Raw genomic sequence first — 27,393 nt, 5'->3', positions numbered from 1 at the left:
GTTTCCTGGGGTGATGTCTCATTTGGGGTTCTCTGCTCTATCTAGTTTTTTTTTAAATTCCTGCCAGTAAGGACATGGAGAAGTATTTACTTAATCCAAGGCATTAAAAAGTTTTAACTTATTTTAATATTTTACCAAGTGCCAGTAATACTAGAAAGGTAGAAAGAATGGAGATCTCAGGTTTGCCCTACATGGATACCAAGGCACAGATATGTCTTGTCTCCAGGTCATATGGACGTGGGGAGATGATGGAGCACTGACGGTAATTCTCACATTCACATATCCTCAGTACAGATTCATCAGTTATCCCAAGTTCTCTGTGGCAAGCTTTTTTGCTTTTTTTTTCTTTTGTTTTTCAGACAGTAGACATAAGCAAAGGAGATCGTAGCATCCTATATCCGAGGTGCAGAATTTCTACAGCAAACTAATATAAACCACAAAAAATAATATGCAGAATTATATAGGATTTTTTTGCTGGAGTAGATAGGGATCCTTGCAGTGAACGAGAAATTTTAGTGTTCTCTGCATAAGCACAGAGTAAAACAGAGTCCCTATCCCAAACAGCTTACAGAAGAGGGCAAGCAGATACCATCAAGAAGGCTCAGGAGACTTCAAAGAAACATAATAGAAATGTTCTTCAAAACACATTTTGAGTGTTTTAAGAATACATGTGAGAATTCAGTGATCTTACTGGTTGCAATCATTCACATGAGTGTCAAAAGATACAATAATAAAACTAGCAGAATTTTTGCCCTTTTTTTTAAGATGTGTTCAATTTCTCCTCCCTCCCCTTAGACTGGCATTGTAGTTCTGATAAAACAACTATTTCCATCATCATTCTCCTGACAGATTTTCATTATTAGTGAAAAATGGTTGATGATCTCCACCAGTCGTAACTAACAAATCTTGTTTTACGTTACATTTGCATTTGAAAGGGCATACAAATAATGTATGCCTATAGTCTGGATTGTGTGGCAGATGCTGAAAACCCAACTACTTCACCTGAAACAGTGAAGAGAACATTATAAAGATCTCTGCATAGTACTACAGTGACTGGAGCAAGTGCATTGGAGGACACAGTGGCTGTCCCAGTGATTCCAAGTTTGCCAAGAGCCATAATTTTCTCTGCCACCTGGGCCTTCTAGGAGGGACCTTGTAGGAGGGGCCCTGCTTTGTCTTAACCACAAGGACCTGCCATTCAGGGCTTAGTATGAGATGACGGGAACTCCCACACTGTCAAATATCATTTGTCTTAAGGCACAGATCTTTCCATTGGAATTCTTTTTTTTCTGTGCCAGTTAAAACTTCCTTTGCCAAATGAGTGGAAGTTAAGTTCTTTATCTTTAAATGTAGTTTGAGATCATTAGAGTGAAGGTCAGATAGCCTGCCCTCAGCAGAAGTTTCCATTTATTTCATAGTGATGCATACCAGGTCTAATACCTTACTCTATAGCATAGCACTGGCTGCTATGAGAACCAAGTCACCAGGAAGAATGGATGATTAATTTGACAATTTTTGTGTTTCTGCTTACCACAAATATAAAGTTGAAAATTTTTAGCATTTTCCTTGTTCCATAATGCTCCACAGTATTTTTTCTAAGAGCTTCATTCTGTAGTCACTTCCATGATACTTCAGCTTTTCAGTGAATCCATCCTGGTGAGCAAGAGTTTAAAGATTAGACTATGGCAGGGGACAGAGCCATATTTTTAATTGTGTTGTGCATCACTGTAACTATCAAGTTGCTTTGGACTTACTATTTATTTTTTGCCTCTCTTTGCTTGTTAGCTTCCCCTCCATCTTTTTTATTTAAAAAATTAAGACAATTTTATTTAGCCTTTTTTCATCACTTGTCCAAGTCAACAATTTTCTTTCACTCCCTTTGAATGTTTGACCTGCATCTTTTTTTCTGTTTTAATGTTTGACATTTTCCTTTCTTGTATAAAGCGTTTGAGCTGGACAGTTATTTTTAATAAAGTTGCAGTAGTGTGACCAATACAAGAGAGAACACAACTGAGTGGGAGCTATCCTTCAATTAATTTAATGTTTCCTTTTGCTGAATTGAATATTGATGAACTCTTTCTCCCTACACTCTTATTAACACAATACAATTACCAGAATAGCCTCTATATTATTACAATACCTCACAAAAAAAACTAAACCAAAATATCTGGGTCTATTTGCACTTTGATTTAGATACTTAGTGAGGGGGGGGTTGTCTTTTTTATATAAATGCTACCACAATGTAAATGTTCTAAATAAATGTTACAGCTATATCAGTGAAATAGTAGGATTTTTGAGAATGAGAAGTATATCTACAGAATTGCAAGTCTGTTAAGTTAGAATATCACTGTCATTAATGTTCAATCTAGAAAGTACTCTAAAATGCAAAACTGAAATTGATGCAATTGAGATGGGGAAAACAAACAAAATTCAAATATGCTAACAACTGAACCTGCACTCTGCAGCTGCCTTTTCTATGCCAGCTAGTGACAGAACACCATCCTCAGATACCTCTGCTGTTGCCCCCTGTTAGTTCAACTTGCTTGTGTTACACTACTTGCCTGGCTACCAAGGACATCTATTGAGAGATGGTACCCTACACACAGCACGTTTCAGGCAGTGATAGACTTCACTAGCAGGAAGAAGGGGGAGCCTTAAGCCTTGCTTGTACTGCATTATAACTCATAATAAGTGGGAATACATTTTCATTTCTCCATATCACACAAGAAACTGTAAAGATGATAACAGATAGGGCAGCACTCTTCATTTTCTTCCACCTAGTCATCATATTGCTGCTTGAATACAGTCTTTGGATGCTCAGAGCCAAAGAGTAAGTATGCTTAAAAATGCTTCTATTATCACAAAACACAGACACATCACTCATACTAAAAACACTAGTAGGTATGATATGTTAGACAAGTTGATTTGATCTTTTGGAAAAGGTTTAGTATCTAAAATTTTGTATGCCATATATGAAGAAATAGTACCAGCAGGATATTGTAAACCACCGAGAGCTCTGTAGGAAACATTAGGAAAGAACAGGGCAACTAAATGAATGCCCAGGGAAAATAGATACTATAAAATTGGATCCCTGCTGTATCAGCCTTTGTGGATGATATTGCCAATTTGGAAAACAGTAGATTTCAGGGGGTTTGGTAACCAGAACTTATATGGAATATTGCTTAAGTGTCTATATTTGCATTGGAAAATACACACTTTCAAGTATAATAGAAATAAACCTTCCTTCCTAGTATTCCACAAAATTGTTGTCTCAAACTGCATTATCTATTTGGATTCACAGTAAAATTGCTGAAAGGTGAAACAGTGCAGAAACCATCTGTCAGCTGAAACTGAGGATTAATTGACACAATTTTCTTAACATATTTTACACTTACACCTCATGTGATAAAACAGTACATCTGTTACGCTTATTTCCTTACAGAATAAAAGTAAGAGGGGGTAAAAGCCACAAAAATATAAATTAGAAGTGAGTTGTATGGGCAAAAATAACTATTCAGTTTTAGTTCTTCAGTTTCTTTATGTTCAACTTAAGATACTAAATAACATTCCATGATTGTTGAAAACTTAACTTTGACAAGTTTTTCAGTTTAAGCTGAAACTTCAAAATTTAAAATCCTGAAGTCATAAGCAATCCTTCTAAAACTTTATCTTTGTAATCCTTCTTAAGAAAGTCTCTTTGCTAAGGAATTTTTGAAAATGGTAACTGGAGAGAGCTTGCAGTTGGAAAAGTCCCTTTCTACCTGTTAGTGTCAAGTTCCTTCAACAAATGAAAATAAGAACTGTTTAAACAATGTGAGAAGTTCACAATCTCTTCTCAAATGCTGGCTTCAAAGAAAATTACAATTATCTAGAAGGATTTTTTTCCCCCTATCTTTTTTAAATGCTTTATTTTATCATGTTATTTAGTAAGCCTGTTGAGTAAATAATGTATCACACCCCTGTTTCCTAGGGACCTGTAATTCTAGGATAAACAGCCACTTCATTTTGCTGGAGGTTTCTTTTTGGTTTCAGAAATCAGCCACAGTGTGCTGATTGATTTGCACTCAAATGTAATTGTTCTGAAAAGCTATGAAACCTTGACTCACAAAATATGCAGACAAAAGCAGTTTCCAAAACATGCATACTTGACATAAGACAGCCCTTAACTTCAACATACATAGTAAAAGAAATATCATTTGCCAAAATGTAAACAGCTGGGATACATTTACCAGGGTCAGAAAACTTGGGTGCTAATCAATTTGGATTAATGGTGTACAAATAATGAGTTGCTCTTAAAACAGCTATGTTGTCAAAACAGTGCTCTTTTAATCCCTGATAAATTATGAGGTTTATAAAAGCAGATTTTTGCAGATAATTGAAGATCATTTAAACATATGTGGAAAGCAGATTAAGTGCGAATCCAGTGCCGCTGAAGTAAACTATATGTCTGTCATGAGTCTTTGTACTAAACCATTTCATAAATCCACAGCTAGTTGTATATATTTTTAATATAATCCAACTTTATTTTACGTCTAGACTTTTCACGTTAAAAAATGCCATACATTAACTCAGTTTTAAGGTCCTTTCAGTGCATCAGATCAGAATGCATTAGGTTTTAAAACAAAACAAATAACTTCCAGATTGGATGACCTCTTTTCACCCCTCTCCACCTGTCTTAAATGGGAAATACAGGAAGAACTTTCCTTAAGGATGTTTACATAGGTCCTTTGGTAGCGTGGTCATGTCTTATTTGAAGCTGAGTGGTACAACTGCTGGATTTTACAAAAAAAAACAATAGTAAAATCATCCTATTGCTTCACTACAAAATCCATTTCCAAGTTAGAAAGAAACAAAAAAATTTGTGATAATTGATTAAAAAATCCATGTTATTTCCTTTTTTTTTATGATGGGTGAGTATCTTCTTGTAGTTTACTGACAAATTTTTGTGACGAGGCCAATGGCAATGAGCTCCATTTTTAGGCATCTTTTAAAGTACAAGTACAGTAAACGTAATATTTCTAAACATTTATGATGTTAAATAAAATGAAATTAATAATTAAAACTGTAATTTAATATTAAGTGTTCTTTGGCTGGCTTTCCTCCTTCTGCCTTCCCTTCCACAAGCATATGCAGTCCTTTTCCTCAGAAAAAACACCATATTTTGATACTGTATTTTGGACTTGGAGAAACAACAGCTGACAGCTAGGTGCTGACATGCCTGAAGAGTTGTCCGCTGAGCACATGCAGCAGAATGACTCCATTCCTACCTAATTGATGTCAGCCAGAGCCATGAGTAGGAGTAAATCAAAAGAAGAGAATGAGGAATCTTTAATTAGTGATGCCAACAAAAACTGTCAGTAAGAATCCTGGCACAGCAAAAGCAATAAAGTGCTGAAGAATGAAAGGATTATCTATAGGGCTAGCTACAAGATGAAGTGCAGTGGCCATTTTAAATGGAAGTATACAAATTTCATATAACATTTGAGATTTTTGTAAACCAACACCCACAGGGCAAGCTCTGCTGCCTGCATTTCCCTACTGCTTCCCAGTTCTGCCTTTGCCAAAAGTTGTGTTAATGATTCTTTGCTCTTTGCTGCCAATAGTTTCCTGATAATGTCAACAAAACAGACATGGACAAATCAACTTCCTAAATGCAATAAAATTTAAAAAAAAAACCTCAAACATTATTCTTCCTGCAGCTCTGAAATGAAGAGGCTGACCTTAAACAGTAAAATATTCTATTCTTGGCATCTCTTCTTGTCAACTTTGTGGACTGCCAACTGCAGTGCTCAGAGTTTTTTGCCTTCATTGCCAGATCAGCATCATATGAATCTACTATACGCCAACCAATAAAACCAGAATTTCTGTGAAGAAAAACTGCCCTGCATCTGCTTCTGAACAGCAGTGACAAAGTCATGGGTAATATGAAGGTGGCAACTGGCAGACTCAAGTGTTTTGTAACCTGGGATACAAGAAAAAGAAGACATGTTATTACTGATGTATCTTTGAAGGTACAGAATGCAGCTACTAGTCAGTGTCCTGGCCAAGAGATCTTCTTATTGTGGGTCTCAAATCAGATACAGCAATGCATAGGTAAGGAAACCAAAATAGTCCATTGCCTTCTTGCTGAAGGTTGTTTTTGTTTTCAAAGTAGTTTTAGCCAATGAGACACATTGCCTTCAAAAATACAAAGTTGGCTGTACATTGAATACCCTATTTTTTCAGTTTTCAAGATTTTATTTGGAATCCCTAGAAAAAAAAACAAAGGGATCTAGGTCAGTGTAATAAGGTGACCAACGACTATGATTTCAGACTACAGCTGCTATAATGTCCTCTAGGAATAAAAGTTGGATTGATTCACTGATTGGTAAACCTGTGATTTCAATCCTTACATTTCCACCATTTTGCTACATTTTGCATCTGCAGCTCTCACCATCAGGATACTTAGAGAGTAAGCGAAAGACCACAGCTGTGATCCATATTCTCCATAGAATAGTCTAAATAATTTATCATTATGTGGTGGTGAAGTTACACCCCATAAACTCTTTGGATCTACAAATTTCTGCACATACCTTTCCTTACAGGAGCATTGTCTGTGCTTGTATTTACATTCATAAATCCAGTCACTAGGGTCTGCCATTACCAAAATTGAGGCAACACTTCAAAAAAATACAGAAATACTCACCTAAGTGAAAGTAAGTTAGACGCCCTTGATCATGTTTGTACTGCATTTTGATGCTCACTTTCTACAAATATTTAAACTAACAAACTGTCTAACAAACTGTTGCAAATTTTGGTGAACACTTGAATAGTCTCTACATGCTGCATTGGGGGGAAACCATCACCTCCAGATATTTCCAAATTTCCAGAACCTGGGCAGCACCTAGTTTCATTGTCCATTAGTGCCTCCCAGCATTTTGAACAAACACAACGTTAGATTTAATTGAATAGCCTGGGCTTAACAGTCATTCCTTAGTTCGTCCTGCAGAACCATCCCAAGGCAGCTGCATCCCCCAAGGTGGGGGGGGAAATGCAATCTTGCAGCAGCAGCAAAGCAGCTGATTTCCTGTGGGGAGAGGAAACTGAGCAGTAGGAACTGTTGGACTGGGCAATGAGAGGCCTGTGGGAAATTTTTGGAAGCAGCTTGAGTTTTCTCTCCTTTTAAGCTCTTTTTTTTCCCCTTGGCCTCCTACTTTTTCACCTCACTAGTACAACCCACTTCTTACATTCCTTCTCCAGGTACAGATGAGCATTTCATCATTCTCATCACTTATCTATTTCTATCCTGCAAGAAGTGATGCTATTTCAGTGAAATTTGTGTTGTGCTTTTTTTAAACTAAAGAATCTTCTCTACCCTAGCATCTGTGTTAGGATATCTGCACTGATCTAACCTTCTACTGTAGCCAGACTGCCCCTTTCTTTTTCAGACAGGCAGGAAAGCCACAAAAACTGCAGTTATAAAATACATTTCCTGGAATGTATGAGATTTTGAATATTGTGTCCACAGAGGTGTTGTAGAACTTACTTATATATTCTTGTCTTCACTAGTTGGGGTGAATTTAGTTATTAAGGACCTAGATAAGCTCCTTACAGGGAATGATATATATATTATATGATATTAAGAGGACATATGGGTAAGGTTGCAATGCACTCAAAGAACATAGGAAGCCTGAAGCACCTCAGAGTTGTCTGAGATAGTAGGATCACAGATTACCAGCCTCTTCACCATGATGTTGCTCTCAGACCTCATCAAAAAGCAACATCAAAAAGTGTCTTCTCCAGTAATGTGAAACTGAGCTTGTTTTCCCCAAATTCAAAAATTGCAATAGGTTTGTTGATGTAGCAGCAAAATTATGCCAACGGGTGAAAGCTGATTGTGCTAAGATAAACCAGAAGCTTCTCTCAAATTCTGCTCTGTAGTTACTTAGATTACATATTGCAACTGAAGCTGTCAGCCTGACAAATTTTCTGCTTTCTACCAAAATTTATTTGTACTGTGCAGAAAAAAATTTTCTGATATATTTACCAAAATTATTTCTGCAAAGTCATGTAGTTTAAGTAGGCAGTTCATTTTTAATTTGAATGCTTATGTGTTTGTTAGCATGAAATTTATGGTTTGGCGGGGATGCTACAAAACATTGTTCTTCGATTGACTCCTCTCTCTCACTCCTTAACTTCTGAATCTCTTCCTGCCAACCAGAGAAATGGAAGGAGTATAGGTCCCCATGGGCACTCATGCTGTTCTTTCTCCCCATGGGCCGAGGATATCTCAGGTCTATTCCTGACCCAGTCAGTATCAGGTGATCTGCTGGACATTTTACTCTATGTTCCTAACCACAACACAAGCTCTGCATGTATAATAAATTAAGATTCTTTTAAAAATTGTGATCCTATCACTCAAATATCTCCTCTTACCTTGTTTTTCCCCTTTCCTCATATCTTTGCCTCACCTTCCCCATTGTTTTCATGCTCTGAGTCAGGAAGGACTGCTTTTGAGAGGGACATTAACACAGCATTTTTCTGGCAAAGTCAGCAGCTGTGTCTCTAGTTATTTAATTTATTTTTTAAAAAATAATCCATGCTAGCAACACAACTAGAAGGTCAAATAAATTGATTTTTAAAAGTACAGTCATATTCTGTGGCATAAAACTTAAATCATCATAAATACTCACATGTGAAGTACAGAGAGGGTTTGGTTCTCCACAGTGTCTTGTCTCCGCTTTACTTGGGTTTGTAATTTACATCAGGGTGGAGAATTTTGGCTAATTGGGATTCCTGAGATTTTCTGAAAGAAACACATTAAAAAAACAGATAATCACATATATAATTGTGTCTCAGACATTTTCAAATATGGTACTATGCAGAACAAGAGATTTCACTTTCTAATAGAGAGCTAGATCAGGAGTGCATTATGGTTTCTCAGTCAGGATATGGCTATGTAACAAACTGCTGTACCAGGCAAGGTTACTCATGTTAGCTCTAAGGATGCTAGCTGGAAGCTGGCAGTGGGCCGGCTGCATGAGCTGGGGTTTGCAGGGACTAACAACCTGGCCCCAGGGGCAGGCTCTACATGCCAAGGCAGGGCACTGCTCTAACATGAGGCTGCTGCTTCCAGACACCCAGTGAGTTCATTCGGGATATTATGGTGGGGCACTGCACTACGCTACGTTGGCATATATAAGTGGTTCATCCAGTGGTTCATCTGGAGGGGAAGTAAAACATGAAAGGTAGACCCAAGGTACAATGAACTATAATGTGCAGGACACTCCGCTGACCAACCTAGTCCCACACTCCAGTCCACCTGCACTGTGCAACAGAGGCACAATTAAGAGGGCACAAATGCACCAGATACCACAGGGCTATCTACATTTTACACTTACATTACACTATAAAGATTTGGTTATATGCATTTGTACAAATAGAATAATCCGGTGATTGAAAAATCATGCTTGAATCTTTACTGTCGTTTCTTCACAGAGAAGTCATATGATTACGAGCATTGATTAAGAATACACACATGTTCCAATAAAACCATAGAATCATAGAATCATTTAGGTTGGAAAAGACCTTCAAGATCATCAAGTCCAACTGTCAACCATGCCCACTAAACCATAGCCTGAAGTGCCTTGTCTATGCGCTTTTTGAACACCTCCAAGGATGGTGACTCCCACCGCTTCCCTGGGCAGCCTGTTCCCATGCCTGACAACCCTTTCAGTAAAGAAATTTTTCCTAATATCCAGTCTAAACCTCCCCTGCCACAACTTGAGGCCATTTCCTCTTGTCCTATCTCCAGCCACATGACAGAAGAGACCAGCACCCACCTCACCACAACCCCCTTTCAGGTAGTTGTAGAGAGCTATAAGGTCTCCCCTAAGCCTCCTCTTCTCCAGACCAAACAACCCCAGTTAAATACACTGACAGCATTACAATCCTCTGCTATGGTATAAAGAAAAAAAGAAGTAATACAGGCCCAGTCTTCCTTGCGCTTACATAAGTAGCATGACACATTAATCCTTTCATGCAGAGATGAATGGATAAGGGACACCGCAAAATTTTTAGGGAGTTACTCACCCAATAGAAAAAACAATAGAAAAGGAAAGACTAAAAGATAAAACATACCTGACAGACAGGAAGCAGTCATCAATGTGTGAGCTATGACACACCTCTTCTGTTAGACAAAATTATATTTTTAAGACTTTGAAGAGTCATCAGAATTTTTAGTAACTTCATTTGAAAATAAAATTGGCATTTTTTGCTTCATTTTTGTTCTTTGTTAAATCAGTATTTTTTCCTATAGGAAATAACAACTTTAATCCATAACTCACAGCTGAAATACACATAAAAAGAAATTCAAATATACCTTTCTAAGTCACCAGCAATATACTGTGTGAACTTCTGGAGCACTTGTATTCACCTTGACTCACACAGATAAGTATTTTCTCTCTGTGGCAAATTAAAGTTTAAAATTTCACATTTGCAGCTAATCCCTAACGGTATGATGGGAAAAAAACAAAGCATGGATTAAGAACACAGAGAAAAGTCATTATTCAGATGTACATGCACCTCGAGACTATCTCCAGTTTCAATGCAGAACCCCAAACCATCGAAGTTTCCCCAGAAGAAGTAATGAACCTATGTGAACCTCGGTTAAAATCTGGCCTGAATTTGTAATAAAAAAATAAGCCAAGTCAGTTTGGTTTTCATACTTATATAAGCATTTCAGAGATCTGGAGTTCTTACCTTACTTTTCCACTGGTATAAAGCTGTGTCATTCATAAACAACTAGGACTATGATATAGTCCAGAAAAATGTCTTACTGAGGTACACTTTTGTTAGTTAGTCCATGTAAGTGTTTTATAATAAAAATGAACTTGCTCAGGCAAAAGTGTTTGGGGACTCAGCTGGCATCCTTTGGCTGTGCTCAGAAAGCAGCAAGCATGCCTTCCTATAACACTATATTTACCATTTTATTTGCATTACGGTCATGTCTATAACTGCTTCCTGGAAGCTGCTGTAGTCTAAATAAAGATCTAGGATTTTACCTTCATTAATTCTTCTGCTAGTGCACTGAATTAAAAACAAAAACAAATGTACTTAAAGAAATTATGTGAGATGTAGCAAACAATGCCAGCATCATGTTACTTTTCCAAAAAAATGTGTTTCATTTTTTAAACAGAGGCAGATCAAAACCAAAACATTACATGAGAACAATTCAGTGCCAACAGAGGGGAAGGGTGTTGTAAATCACTGCTGGGTGCTCTCTTGCAAACATCTGACTCTAGTCCTGGTCCATCAATGTGGAGAGACCTTCACTGAAGTCCAGAGGCACTTTGCCACATCACTCTAGTTAAGGCTTGCTGGGAAGATTCCCATTGACACTGAAGCCCATGACAGCAGGAATTTCCACACAAGATGTTGAGAAATACATCTCTGTATGTTGAGTATTATTATTACTATTATCTTACAGAATTATTTTTAAACATGCATATATATATATATTACTTTTGTTCCTCAGCACAAGCTATAAAGCCTATGAAAGAGTTACATAAAGTTCTGTGAATTATAGTTAATTTACAGATGTGTTTGATTCCTTTCAACACTGAAGATGAAAAGAAGCATCAAGGGCATCATTATTCTCTTTGTAATAATCATGAAATTTTCAACGATAGAAAAATTCCACAGCTTAACCTTTCGTGTGGAAGGAGTTCCATTAGAAGAACAAGCTAATAGCTTCTGATTCACATCTAAATGAGGCATTCAATTATGCCGTGAGCATCAAGGAAACAGAATGGGCTAGGACTTGAGGATAGTCTTGGCCATTGGATACACTCTGAAAGCATCTAAAATCAGTCACTTAAGAATTGTAAACAGAGAGGAGAGATTTATTATAAACTTCAGAAGAGCATGGGACCACTGCTTTTATATGCAGCTCTGAAGAGTTGGTCCATGCTCTGATTTCTGAATTGGAAATGGAAACATTCCTTCAAAATACAAGCAAAGAGAAGGGAGGAGAATAAACTTGGCTGTTTATGCCCTGGATCACACAGTACACGTTTTAGTGGTCCTTTTTCATGTTTTATATTTTCACAGTAAACATACACGTAAACAAAACAAAAAGGAGAAGACTGAAAAACAATGCAATTGAATTAAATACTTGCCCACAGGAAAGCACAAATCTTTCACAACTAAGAGCCCAGGTCTGTAGTCCACATAGACGCACAGCTGATATTAAAGCAAATGAGTGCACTGCCACTGTGAGAACCAAAGGACTGAAATGTGAAAAGGAAAAAAACCCACCCCATACTTTCATGCCATTTTGAATGCATAGATTAAAATCCTACCTACTGCTACCTGAAGCTCACAAAAAGCAATGGGCAAATGCAAGATCCTGCAGCTGAGCACAAAACAGACCAAAAGCTTTGCACCAATTTTTCTTCAAACACCCATACAGTTCAGAAGATTTCCATGCCTCCAGCTACTCAGAGCATGCAGGGAGGCACCTGGATAATCATTCCACTCCTAACCTGGCAACAAGGGAAGGGCAAATTCCCCATGACTGTCTGACACTTAGCTGCATCAGGGAGACTAATCTGATCACCATCCATATGTTGCCCATGAGGAAAAGGAACAAAAGCAAAATCTGATTCTGGCTACAAATTACACATAATTCTTGCATTTAGCACTTCAGTTTAGCAATCTTTGTATCTACAATTGTATTAAGAAAGAGCGACTGTATTAGTTATGGTAATCTCATTCTACCATTTTAAGTGACATGTTTGTGTGGGTGCTTGTAGCTGTGCATACTTGCATGCAAACAATGGAAGAAAAGCCTGAATGACTGCCAAACAAAAAGGAAAAAAACAGCAGGGAATGAAATTATTTTTTTCATACTTCTGAAAAACAATTACAATGAAGAAAGAGTAAAAGCCAAAAGCACAGAAAGCACTTAGCAGTAACTGAGGCTCCTTGGGACCTGGATCATGTTAAATGATCTGTTCAGGTGTATCCAACCTTACTGTATTATTGTAAATTCATAGATTTTTAAGGCCAGGAGGGATCATTACTTATAATCATCAATTTTCATCTACCAAGGGCTATAAAGAATTTTTCCCAATGAGGCCTGAATAAAACCTGACACTTAATGAAGCAGGAGAACATCTTTTAGGACACAGCCAATTTTCACATAAAAACTTTGGTCCTTCTTATTCTTGGGAAAACTGTGCCAGCTGTGGATCCTCTTGTGCACATTTTAAGTATTTTCACCACAGGACTAGCAGGAATAATTCTCTCCCTTGCAGTGTACCTGAAAAGGAAGAGGAAGCTTAGATGGGATTTCAGCAGTGGTCAGGGTCTCTTCACTGGCATAAATTTTATCCTATGCCAGTGCATATTCACATTAGAAGAAGAAGTCCACAAGGAAGTCAGCAAAGCCTTTCACTTGCCATTGCAGGGTTTTATTTATGTCCAGGGGCAAGAAAACAAAACAAAACAAAACAAAACTTCTACATGAAACAACAGAAACAATTAATCTTCAATCTCATGGAAAGGAAGAACCAGCAAATAGAGAAACACTGTGTAACGAGCAGCCCAGCTGAGACTGTAGCACAATTTGGTGCTTCTGTTGCCGGGTCTGATATTGTCCTACCCACAGCCTTTTTCCCCTACATGTCTTTTCTAGGCTCCCTGGTCTAGGTTCTCACCAAATTTGAAAACATTTACCTTGTTCACCAGCCTCCTCTTTCATTAGCAGGAGAGAGATTATCACACTACCTGCTGGCCCTATTTGTGTGCTGCACCTATGTGTAATAAATTACTTCATTGTAATACTACAAAACATCAGTGAACTAACATCCAGAGATGTGGGAAATTTTATTTAGCTTGGACAAGCAGGAAGCCTCAATATTTTGTTTCTTTATTTCAACACCAAACCCCTCCTTTCTTGGCAATAGGGCCTTCCTTAATCTCCTTTAATGCAAAGAATAACCATCATGGATTAATCAAACCTATGATTCAGCTAGAGAAATGAAAAATCCCATTTGTAATGTATAACAGCTGTAAGATAGCTCAGGGTAGACTGATGAAGTAGACAATAGACAAGAGCTGAAGTTTACTCATCAGTAGGGATACAATCAAAAAATTTCATGTCTGCTGAGTCCTGCTTTTCTCCTGACCATGCAGAGAAGCACTAACCAGTATTACTCAGGCAATAGGGTACAATAATCCTTCTGAGGGGCTGCATCGCAATTGTTTCAGGAATTTGCATTTTACCTCAAAACCCCACATAGGGGTCTACCTCACATTGACAGTAAGCACTCTGACTTTCTGTTCAAGGAAAGTATTTCACCTGGGAATACCAACCCCTACATGAATGGCTTTTGTATACATGTATTATAGGCCAAATTTCTGTCTCTTATCTGAGAACAGATGTTATCCTGCTGTGACTAGAGGCAAAAAATGATAGAGAAAAAGGAAGGAAAAAGTGACAAGAAGTCACAACAATTTTGCCCTAAATTGTGAAGGTTGTTCTTTCACCTTTGCAAATAGGCTGCATTTTTGTTAGCCTACTGTTACTGCTCTGTGTTCTGCATGTATCACGCCAGGATTTTAAATAACTGGTACTGTATTTTTGAAATGTTTTGAATTACATGAATATTTTCACTGACAAGTGTGTCTAAAAACTGAGCTACCACTAAGCTAACTTTCTGAAGCTCAGCATGGGAAGATTTCAAAAAAGCATTTATTCTGAAAGTAAAAAAAAAAAAAAAAAAAAAAAAAAAAAAAAAAAAAAAAAACACCAGAAAAATGAATGATCAGAATCTAAGCCCCAAATGATTCTGTTCTATTTTATCACGTATTTCACTACTGGGTTTTCCTTTCTGTCAGTGTTGCCTGAAAGTTTTTCTCTGGTTATTTCTAGAAAACACTCATCTTGATTTCCAGACAAAAAAGCACATCAGGACTATACCAAGTTCAGAGCTAGTGAAACTTAGACTATAAAAATACAAACTCTTACTGTCTTTTAAAGCTCTTAATATTAGACTAAATGAAAGTTTAATAAAGAGAAAATGCAAGCAGGTAAAATACTGCTTCTCTTTCTCATTAGGGTGCGGTGAAAATTAATTCCTATACACAAGGTGCTTTGAGATCTTTGCATGAAAGGCATTACTTTGGTTAACAGCAAACTACTATTATTAAGTGTTATTAAAATAAATTGGAGGCAGAGAACATCATAAATGTTTCCCTGCAGGTTAAATCTGAGAACTGCTCTCTGTTGCATTGTAGCTCTAGTTTAACCTTTAGAGCACCAACATCATATGCATCTCATTTACACTGCAGAGATAAGACTCCCCTGGGCCTTCCAACCTCCCAGCCATAGCCTAAACAGCTAGTTGACAGCCAAAATACTGTAATTGCCAAGGAACTTTGTAAGGTAATTTTAGATTACAAAAGGAAGCAAATAATTTAATGTTTACATTTTTTTTTGTTTTAAGAATACACAATTGTAAATACACAACCATGTGATCAAGTGCAAACCTTTTAGTTTTGAAGCCCATATTTTTATATTATGACCCTCAAATCAGTGTTTATACATAGAGAAATTCCAAGACTTGGAAGGTTTTGCTGAAAAGGAATGAATAAAAGGAGCAGAACTACCAGTTTTCTCTCTGATTCTTGCTGTTGGTTTTTGTGCTTTAATATGCTAACCAAAGCTATTAAAATGCCAGCCCTGGAGACCAAGGTCCTCTGTATGATCACAAAACAAGCATATCACAAAGCAGCATCAACGCATACTTGCCAAATCATCAGTAGTGCCCACATGCAGAGGCCTGACAGGATTGTACTGTTCATGAATTTGCTGTGTCAAAAATCAGGCTGTATCTGGACATAGGTAAACATCAATTTACAAACATTCAGTACCCTGATGTCCAACTGGATTGTGAGCTTTTAGGCTTATAAATACAAAGCAATAGTCATAAAGCCTGCTTAGAAAGGTATTAACTAAGATCGGGAGTTAAAAAGAGAATGTAGCTGAGAAAAACCAAGACAAGAATGATAGCACAGACACTTCAGCTATTAACTTGGACATTTTTTGGTTTTGATTAAGATATCCAAAATGGAGAAAGACATGTTTAGTTTATAAAATTGTTACTATTGACATATAAAAATTTTAAAGCTTTAAAAATATGTAAAGTGGCCAATAAAAGAAAATTCATTTTGTATTGTTCTCATAAGGGTTATTTAGAAAGGTAACTTGGCGTACGCAAAATTGTGTATCCTCTTGTGAACACCTGTGAACTGTTGAGTTTAATTGGGCAACAGCTGGTGCTGATTGTGGGTTTTCTTGCTGTATCTCATTACTGGTTTCCCCTTTGCTCTTCCCTGATTCAGTGTTGCTGGTGTTTGCTGCTTAAAGGACCCTGGCAGAAATAGTTAAAGATAGTCAAAGAAAATGATTGAAATTGTTTCTGTGTACATCTGTGTACTATTAAGCTTACTCAGACTCCAGCAGATGTGTGATGTACGTGGGTGGTGGTCTGAGGATATCACACATTGGCTGACAGTCCTCACAATATCTTTCATTCTCATCTAGGCATCAAGTTTTTCTGCAGAGGTTAGGAGAAGCTGTGATTTAAAGCTATTTATGGGATAAAAAGCTAAAAAAAAGCACCCATAAAAACCTTGTCATTTTGCTGGGGAATATATTCCTTGCTTCTCATTTTAATAAGATTATAAAGAAGCAATCGTGTATGTCCTACTGCATTATCTTGCTAAGCATTCTTAGGGCAAGGCTGCTGATCCTAAGAGCCAAACTACCATCTTTTGCAATGTTTGGGAGAATTAGGAGTTCTGAGAGAAGATATTTTGAGTGCTGACCTTACCAAAAGCAGAGAAATTCGGAGTGCATGAAGTACGAGAGTAAATGGCAGATGAAAAATTAGTTTTTCTGGAAAAGAGTAATGAAAGAAATCAAAAGAAAAAGCCCTCTGCAGTGAAATTAGCAGCCAGATGCTTACTGCAAAATAAGAACATAATTCTGAGAAAGTCTGAAATTGATAACAGAATAAAACCACTAAAAATACATTGAGAAGAAAAGTTACTTACTTATGACTTGAGTGAGATCCAAACTAGACCAAGACTTCACTCTTATGAAAATGGAAATTCTCACCTGTTTTCCTGATACATAAGTTCTTCTGCAGAGAAAAAATAGGATTAAAATTAGACCTTCAGCTAGTGTTGTTTAAAAAAAAAAAAAGTCATCAGATACAGTGCTCTGAAATAGCTGTTGAGTACCTACTTTAGTCTGAGCAGACAGTAAGTTTAAATATAGGTTCATGAAGCTGAATTAATACTGCAGATATTCAACTGATATTTATAAACTAGATAACTTTCCATTTCTGTAACACTACAACATATTATGAACATAATATATACATTAATATTATCACCATAAAGTTACATTAATCTACCATATTATAACAACATGAAAACATTAAATATTTTGTCTCTCTAATACTGTTTTGATTTCCAACACCTTTAACATTGTGCTCCTTTTTCATTTTCATCTCTTTAAGAATAGGAAAAAGAAAAGCAAGCAACAAAGAAGATAGTAATGCTGTGTGCAGCAAGTGAAAAAAGGTTTTAATAACATAAATACCACTTTGAGGTATAAGTATACTTATGTATGTAAAGTATAAAGTCTACTTTATAAATAACTGAAGTGAGATAACTTCATCTTTGCACACTGAGCTGATGTAATATCTCCTTAAGTGGTATAGAACAGACATATATTTTGACCTATTTTACCTTTGCATAGGGATAGTAGTATTGAATATATAAATATGCTCAGAAGTACTTACACCTATGAGAGTACAGGACAATTATGAATATTTATAATTCTGAATTGTGAAGAGCTGGAGTTGTATTAATTTGCGTTACCATTGATAGTTTTAGATTTACCTATTAGTGTTCTTATAAATTTCATTAATAGAGATCCCCTTAGCAATATGCTTTTATTCATTCTGCAGCTGTAGCAATAGAAAACATTAAGGTGTTTTGAGACAATTTTCAGCTAGTGTCCCTGCATCTAGAAGACATATTTATTGCAGCATTGTGTTTTATGTCTTTATTAATGGAGTATTAGCATTGTTATTACCCTCAGAAGAGAATTACTATATACACAGAATACCCAATAATGAAGAAAGAATTTATTTACTGGTCCTTGTTAAGGTAAGAAACATATTTGTCATGACTTGACAGAAGAAACACTTTCCTTCTTAAAGATCACCACCCTTGTGTCGAATTGGATAAACATTAATATCAAGTTTACTGTCAGTGTCATGTTTCTGATAACTCCAAAATTTGTAGCTAGTTTAGACCATAATATTTTGTTACTAAAATTTAGTTTGGCTTCTGGGCTACTGGAGCTTCCACCTCAGCATGAGGTGACAGCTAGGTTCAGTGTTTGGAAAAAAGAGGTCACTGATCACCTCCTTCCTTGTTAGGTTACTGTGCCCAAAAGAAACTGTGCAGATAGATACCCATCCATATCTGTCAGACCCACCCATTTTCCTGAGTCAGATGCAATGATAGACCCATGACAACATCTCTGTGCTCTGCTAAATGGCTTCCTCATAAGAGGAAATTTGATGGGTCAGTTCACAAGGAGTTAAAGGGTTCTAGTTAAGATAAAGACAGATACAACATTCACCATGACTATGAAATTATATCTTTTCAATCAGCAGGTAGACAATTCTGAGACTGCAGTGTTTAAAAAAAATCTAGATATACTTCCTGAAATCCACCACAGTAAAATTAGTATATCTTTCCTACGAGACATGCCCCTAAGCAGCTTATAGCAGTGTCGAATAAAATCAGGTTACGGCAAGATACCTAAGTTTCATCATACTGCATCTTACAGATGCAATTTATATCAGAACCAAAGCCATATTTCCAAAGGCTATGGATTTTTACATCAAAGGCTTGATTCTTGGCAGAAACAACTGGCCATTTAGAGGAATAATGTTACAAATGCAGAAATACTAGTTAGTTATGTTCAGAGAAAGAAAGTAGGTTAATGACAGTAAAAGCTGCCAAAAGCTTGACAAACACCTTGCTCTTCCAAGACCAATCACACCATTTTTAGCCACTCAGATAGTCCTTGAAAAGTTTTCTTTAGGCCCTTATGAGCCATTAGGAAATTCATTGATTGATTGTAATGTGAGCTTCCTATAACACATGTACACACACAGAATTACAGAATAACAGTGGTCAAGGTTGGAAGGGACCTCTGCAGGTCACCTGGTCCAAACCCCCTGCTCAAGCAGGGCCAGCTACAGCCAGTTGCCCAGGACCACATCCAGGCAGCTATTGAACATCTCCAAGGAGGTAGGTTTCATAACCTCTCTGGGCAACCTGTGCCAATGGTCAGTCACCCTCACAATGAAAAAGTGTTTCCTGATGTTCAGGAGGAACATCCTATGTTTCAGTGTGTGCCCATTGCCTCTGGTCCTGTCACTGGGCACCACTGAAAAAAAAGTGTAACTCTGTCTTCTCTGCACCCTCCCTTCAGGTGTTTATATACATTGATGAGAACCCCCTGAGCATCCTCTTCTCAAGGCTGAACAGTCCCTGCTCCCTCAGCCTTTCCTTGTAGGAGAGGTGCTCTAGTCCCTTAATCACCTTTGTGCTCCTTCATTGGACTCTGTTCAGCATGTACATGTGCCTCTTGAACTGCAGAGTCCAGAACTGGACAGAGTTCAGTCCAGGTGTAGCCTCACCAACACTGAGCAGAGAGGAAGGATCACCTCCTTTGAGCTGCTGGCAATGCTTTTTTTAATGAAGCCCAGGGTACCATTAGCCACCTTTGCTGCAAGGGAACACTGTTGGCTTGTGTTCCACTTGGTGCCCACCAGAATCCCCAAGCCCTTTTCTACAAAGCTGCTTTCCAGCAGGGGCAACTCACTGTATTCATAATAATAAGAAGACCAAGAAGGAAATTACTAGAAAAAAAGAAGTAAAGAAGTAGATAACTGCTACCTATAACCATTATTCTGTATTCACATACAGCCAAAAGGGTCTAAGACCCATATTCAAATTTATGAAATCAAGGGAGCCTATATATGTGTCTAAAATGAAATCTAGCCCAACTAGTTTTAAGTACATATTTTTTTCCAGAAAGAGTCTATGTCCAGAAAGAATCAAAGCTTGTTCCCATGATGGGATAGATCAATTTCAAAACTGGGACATCATTTTGTAGCTATCTTCTTGCCTTGGGAATCTCTAACTTGGAGATAAGGAGAGGGTCTTTGAGTCCAATCCAGGTGAATGGGGTTCACAGAAGTCTGAAAGCTGAATTGCCTTTTCCTGACAGGAGGAAATGCCACAGGGAAAGGTGATCACTGAGCAAGCAGAGATAAGGACTTGAAACACGAATGTTTCTCATGCCCACACACCAACAAGTAGAATGTTACATGTAAAGGAGTTCAGGAACCTGCCAGGTTGGATGGGAGGATGCCCATATTTTTGAAGAAGTCAGCAGACATCTGCAGACACAGGGCACAGGGCCTATCAGAGACACCTGCTGAGGGTGTGATTCTGTACAAACTGTGTGGTATTATGTCCAAACCCATCAGTCCTGCTGCTCAGCGGATTTAATTGCCATTAGTGCAATGATGCACTGATGGGGGTCTACACTGTTTCCAGATGCAGTCCTAGTTTAATCATGTTATCTTGGGTGTGACTGGACCAGGCTCCACTCTGAAATGCAGGTATGCCCCAAGCCTCTACAGATGCTTTCTAACTAAGTCCATTGGGTATTGAGTCAGGTACGATCAGTACCTTGATGAACTTCTTAGTTTGAGAGATGAAAGCTGAAAGATATCTCTATATCAGAGACTAAAGCCAATGTTTTGGAATAATTAAAAAAGGACTACAATGAGACAGGATGATAAAGGCCAAGAGTGCTCAGGAATTCATCTCGTAGCTTACCATGCCTATACCACTGTTACTGTAGCAGTAATACAGAAATGTGTCAGTAAGATGAAAAATTATGAAGTAGCCAGCAATTAAAGGTGCTCTCAGTCTCCATTGATAAAGCTATAAATTGTAATTTCCCAAGTAGCTAATCTGTTATTACCAATCACTTTTTTGATTACCTGGATGATTAGGGTGTTTAACTTTGGAACTGAAAGCAAGAGAAAAATTAATATGGATCTATACACAATTTCCTATTCAGATTCTTATAAAACTGTCCATGCCAACTGTTAAAACAGGTCACAACAAATTATCACTAAATTCACAGTAAACCACAATAGATACATAATTCTTTTCCTGGAGAGAACTCTGCTGGAGTTACCAGAAGCAGGTATGAGCTAGAGCCTCAGCAGCTGTGGCTAATAACTCAGCACATCAAGTTAAACTGAAGCTGAAGGTGGTTTAGACTAACACACCAGATTCCAACAAGTGCCAGCTGAGGAGTTTGGCACAGATTCACCTCTGCTGCCTCTCCCACAGGGGCAATAATAGCAGCAGAGGGAAGCAGCAGTCATGCACGTACCAACGACCAGGTCTTATCTATCAACCCCCTGAGTCAGATATGGTGAGGCAAAATAAATTCACAGCATATAAAACCAGGACTCTTCACATGCATGTTGAAAGACGGTTAACTTTTAGCTCAGAGATGACTGATAATTTCTACACAGATTGCCTTCTTTCCCTTAAAGACAGGACCTTTTGTGGCCCACCTACTTACAGGTCTCCAGCCTCCAACAACTGTAACAATTTTCATTCCTCAAAATATTGCCAGCATCCATCATAAATACTATTATCTTGACTATCAGAAGCATTTTTATCTCACTTGATCGTATAAAGCCCAGATTCTGAGCTCTCAGCTTCTTCTACCAAGCAGGCCCTTAGTCTGACATTTATCCTTGTGCACTTTGGTGGACATCTTTAATTTCAACCTCCTGTTTCATTTTATCTGCTCTAATAAGTGTGCATGACATACAGATTGTATTTTATAGTACTGATTGATGGTCTTAACTCTATTTATGGTAAATCTCACAAGACTGGTCACTAAAGTGAATCATTGTTCAACCTCTACGACAATTTTTCATCATCCTTCTCACTGACATGGAAATTAAAAACTACTGTTCTATTGCACTCTTGTAAAATAAAAGAAGCAATTCCACATGGGGAAATGTATTTCCAATTTATGCCTTCCTTATTTTTTTTATCACTTTACTACAAGTGTTTATTTCTTCCCGTTGCTTGGGCCCACAACAGAACTGCTCAGCTGCGTTTCCACATGCTCTTCTTACTCTTGAACACCTAACACATCATTTCAAAGGAGTGGATCAACTTATTTAAAAATTCCTTCCATGTTTTCATTTGAAAACATGTCCTTTCCAGCCCACGGTGGAAAGCCTCCAATCGTTTCACTGACAGCTGCATATAGCCCAGCAGTGAGGCAGTAACAAGGAATCATGCCCTGGACAGAAGGGACAGTAATGTGGAGGATCACTGAATTGCCTTACTCCCACACTGGCAAGCAGCAGGAAACTCTCCAGGACAATGCTGAAGCAGGAAACCTGTCAGATACAATGGGTTTTGCTGACTCGCTTGCTGGTACCAGTTCCTTCATGATTTCTTTAATCTGGCCTTTTCCTGTTCCTTTCTGTGGTGCTGTCGGCGTTGCTGTTTCTTGCCCATTTGTCAGCTTTGATCTTTTTAAGAAGTGCAAAGCAATATGTCAGCAATGCCAAAAAAATAATAATAATAAATTCCATCTGATTATAGTTCAACATGAGCTTGTACCAGCTTGACTGTCCTTTACCTTAAGGCTACCTGACAATACCATAAGGCCAAATTCAGAATAAAGTGTGGAGGAGCTTTAGTTCAAAGGCTTTAAGGCTGGGCTGATTAACCTCCCTGGAATGTCAGGGCAGTCTCCTGCCTCACTGCCCAAGCAGGGATGAGCTAAGGTGGAAGAGGTGACCATATTCCCACTCCACAACTTCAATACACCTACAGGGATGTGAGTAGGGGAGGCAGAGAAGACAGATGAGAAAAGAGTGTGTGGTGCTAGGCTGGAAGGGCAGTAGAGCCTCATGAGAGTACATTGTATCAGCTTTGCCAGCTTGATGATGTCTGGCAACATGAATGCTCTTAAGGCCGTATTATTATTCTTTTAAGGTTTGTCTTCAATGGAAGACCTCTATTTAAGGTTGGCAGAACTTAGTGAGAGTTAAAGCGAAAGAATCCCAGGAAAACTGCTCTGACGAAGACCCCAAAAGCAGGAATCTAGAATCTAGGTGGATTCTGGGACTGAACTGTGGATTAATTTCCCTCTGCAGGGTTTGTTTATATGGATAACTTCTGAGTTCACTCAGCCCCCATTTTTTTGTTTGGTTTAGTTGCTGTTGTTTTACAAAATAGATCATTTTCTTAATAACCTCTCCTACTTCCTAAAGTCAGTCATAAAAAATTGCTTACACATAACCCCTGAACTTGAATTTATAGTATCTGTCCTCCAGCTACCCTGGTATGGATTGATGGTCATGCTGCTTATGTCCAATACACCCCACAGAAACATCTAATTGACCTGGCAGATCATTTGATGAAAGGAAAAAGGAGGACTGCCTGCCAGTTTCATGTAGATCAATATAACAACTTAGGAAGCATTAATGGAAAATGGACAGATTAGTATAATATTTGATAAGACTGAAACTGAGATTTAGTTTACAGAAAAGAAAAACAATATTGATAGATTTTAGACTTCCACATTAATGGAGAGAAATATGGACAGTGGTGGAAACCTCTCAGAGCAATTACATCCAAATTGAGGTAAAAGTTGAAGAATGTTTTGGAAAGTAGGCACATGCAAAACTTCTTCAGAAGAGTAAGAACTTTCCTTAATAAACACGTAACTATTTTGCAGAAACACTCAGTATCATTGAGGGTAATGTAGCATTCCTCTCTCAGAAAGGTTAGTTTTCTCTTTTTTAAACAAGATGCAAATTTTGACAATGAAGTAATAAAAGATATTAAAAGATATGGAAGCTTTCTCTGGTTCAAAAGACATTACAGGATAATTTGAAACAGATTGCATGGGGAATATTTCCTGTTTCTCTCCTCTGAAGAATCCTATTGTTTACCTCTGAAAGAAAGTGTACAGTAACTGGGAAGGTTTCTCAACAGAAGATGTGATATTTATAAAAAAAAATAACTTTTGGCACAGGACCTGTTTCTGAAAGAGACACAAATAAAACAATAGTGCCTTATCCTCAAAACAAAGCAACCAGAAGTCATGTCTAGAATGCTGTCTTCCTTCTCATTTAGCCAGCATTAGAACAAACAAGATTTTCTTGTGAAGCCAAAAGTTAGTGACTTCAGAATGGCTCCCTGTTGGCTGAATCCAGAGTGGTCATGGAGATGCAAGAGGATGGCTTTACATGTAGCTAACATACATGATTATGTTAGTCAAATCTAGCTGACATCTAACTGTCCCTCCCATAACAACTACTTGTATGGCTTCTTCTCTCTCTGGCTGCTTTTGCCCATGTGGTATGTGCACCCCACAGCCATGAAGACTAAGATGCTGAGAGCCCTGCTTCAGTCAACAGTGAAGAACTCTTCCGTAGGAGGAGTTGAATGAAAATAAGCTCTATTTAGTTACTTTATCTGAATCACCACTGCAAAGTATTGAAGCTCCAGAGCTATACAACAGCTAGTCTAGCCAGGACTGTCTCCATCCCTGGGCCAGCAGAGTCTCTGAGAAGCTGCTAGGAGATGGTTTATGGAACACAGTATAAAGGAGACAAAAAGTAATCTCTATAGAAACTATATGCCTTGTAAGAGGATTTCACTTTGCAAAAATAGCAAATCATGACAGAAATGGGATTTTGTTCCAGTAATTATTTAAGATAGGCGTTTGCTAATAGCCCTTTCAGGTCTTCATAGCAGGTGTAAACACAGAGAAAAAGACTATCATAATATCATTCTCTCAGAAGACCTACTACATAGATATAGTAGTTGAAAAGAACATAGTTCCCTTTAAAACAGAGAATGCAGTCCAGTCTGGATCATGAGGGAGAGCCTATAGGCTGTATCAACTGGCAAGAGGAAGATGACACTGGAGTCCTCAGGCAAAACCCTCATGCAATGCACCTGGCTCCAGACCAAAAATAATACTAAGTGTTTGTTCAGGAATTGTGCATTAGTAAGAGAAACAAGAAGCATGTTAGAACGGAAGTGCCTTGGAAAAACTGGTGCTGGAAACCTCATCCAGAGGTTGAGGAAAATCCAGGGCAGGGGGACAGAGTGGGACTGAGAGGGCACCCACTAAACAAGACACACAAGCAGTCACTGAGAGGAGAAAAAGTTCTCACAACCTGTAGAGAGGACAGCCTGGGCATAGGCCAGCTACTCTGTGAACTGAGGAGCTCAGGCAGGGAGAGTTCCCACAGTAAATCCTGTCCTTAAAAAAAAAAAAAAAAAAAGGTAGGAACTGTTGCTGCAGAAGACTTATGGCACTGAACTATAGCAGATTCTGTCACTTCCAGACTAACCCATGAGGAGGATAAAGTGGGTGTTGGTCTACCCCACTCTACTAGCATTACTTTGTGTGGCAACCCTCCCTTATCATCTGTGCAGCATAAGTGATTCTGCTTTTTCTTGCTGTTCTACCTAAGTTGCATGCAGAATACATCCCTCACCACCCACAGTTTATATAAATTGCAATTCCATTCCTTTAAAAAAGCTGTGACTCTGCAGAATATTAAAACTGTGACAGATGTGTTGTTTAGAGAAAGGTGAAGTTGAAACAGTTACGTGATTCAACCAAGCTTAGACAGAAAAGGAGGAAAAGGCAGGAAAAAGAAGGATGAATTGTATAGTTGTTTTTACTAGTAGCACAACTGTCGAGCTCACAATGACCAGTCAGTTCCCTCCTCCCAGTGCCACCAGACCACAGAGGAATGGGCCCTTTTCCAGCAGAGACATGCCAAGAAGTAGCATCAGGTGGGAAGAGCACAAAGTAGAATGGAATAGTCACAATAAGTGCATTCAGAAACCATGACAGCATAGTTGTTGACTTCTGCTGCCCTCCTCAAAATCTTCCAAATGCTGCTGCTCTTGAAAAGTAAGCACTGGTATACCCTGCATGTCCAAATTCACAAAGAAAAAATGTCAGCATCATCCCTCCTCCTCCTCAAATCATATGGTGTTGCAAGAGTAGAACAAGTTGGAGTGACTGAACCTATATGGCATAAAAAAATTTAACAGACAAATAATGGCTAGTAAAATCTTCCCTACCAATCCCAAAGGGGGAGTGTGGGGGAGGCAGCTATTAAAATGAACTTGGTGATCAAAGTACACAGGAGAACTCTTTGGAAGGAAATTTAATTTTGTAAGTTGCTGTCTTGTAGTAATAATCAAAATGACAGCACTGCTGAGAGTTACTCATTTCCTGCAGACTACCTAATTTGTAACTGGGGTAGCAATACTTTTCTAGAACCACAGTGAAGCATTACCTAGGGGTTTTTTCCCCCTTAATTTTGTCAAAGCACAGGATTAGGGATTTCCAGCCCCCCCCCTTTTCTATTTCTAAACATGCAACTTAATTCAGCAACAAAAACTGGACCCCTCTGCCCTATGGAATTACATTTCCATGACTCAGGTTGGGTGTTTGTGTTTTATCCTGTTGATTAATAGCATTCACATTTATATGGTCACAACCAGACTTTGAAGTCATTAACACCCAATTAAGATGAACGGGGTAACCTCACACCTTTTGTTTCAGTTTCCTGACTGTGAAGCCAACAAAACCACAGCATATTGATTTACAGAGTAAAGGCTACCTTCACAGTCATTGAAGGAAAAAACATGGAGGATTAAATACAGGACAATGCTTCAATATCTGCTGGATAATCCACTGTCCTGAAGTTTCAACACCTGGAGAGTCATTGTGACCTTAGTAATAGGGTAATGATACATAAACCACTAATGAGTCTAGCACAGTTTGCACCATGATGCAAATACTTGTCAGCATGAAGTTTCCATTTAACATGTTCTTACAGAAAATAAATATTTGCAGCCTCTAACTTCTCTGTAGAGAAAACATCTCCCTGAGTTTAAATATCTGCTGACTCTGGTATTTATTCTTATACATAAAACAATAATGTAATCCCTATTGTATCTCTCTGTTGAGAATGCAGCACTGATACATGAAAATCTATTTAGAATTAAGTGTGTTGGGGCGGGAGTGTTCTTCACAATGAGTAATTGTAAATAAAACCATATTGTGTCTACAGTAATGTGCTTTGTCCTAGCTCAGCTACATTAGTCTTGCTCAGCAGAAATGTAATTTACATGGGCTTTTGGAACAATCTTTCT

The sequence above is a fragment of the Accipiter gentilis genome, chromosome Z (genome assembly GCF_929443795.1).
Source record: "Accipiter gentilis chromosome Z, bAccGen1.1, whole genome shotgun sequence".
In the NCBI taxonomy this organism is placed as follows: Eukaryota; Metazoa; Chordata; class Aves; order Accipitriformes; family Accipitridae; genus Astur; species Astur gentilis.
The sequence above is the reverse complement of the archived record's forward strand: the minus strand, read 5'-3'. Positions refer to the sequence as shown.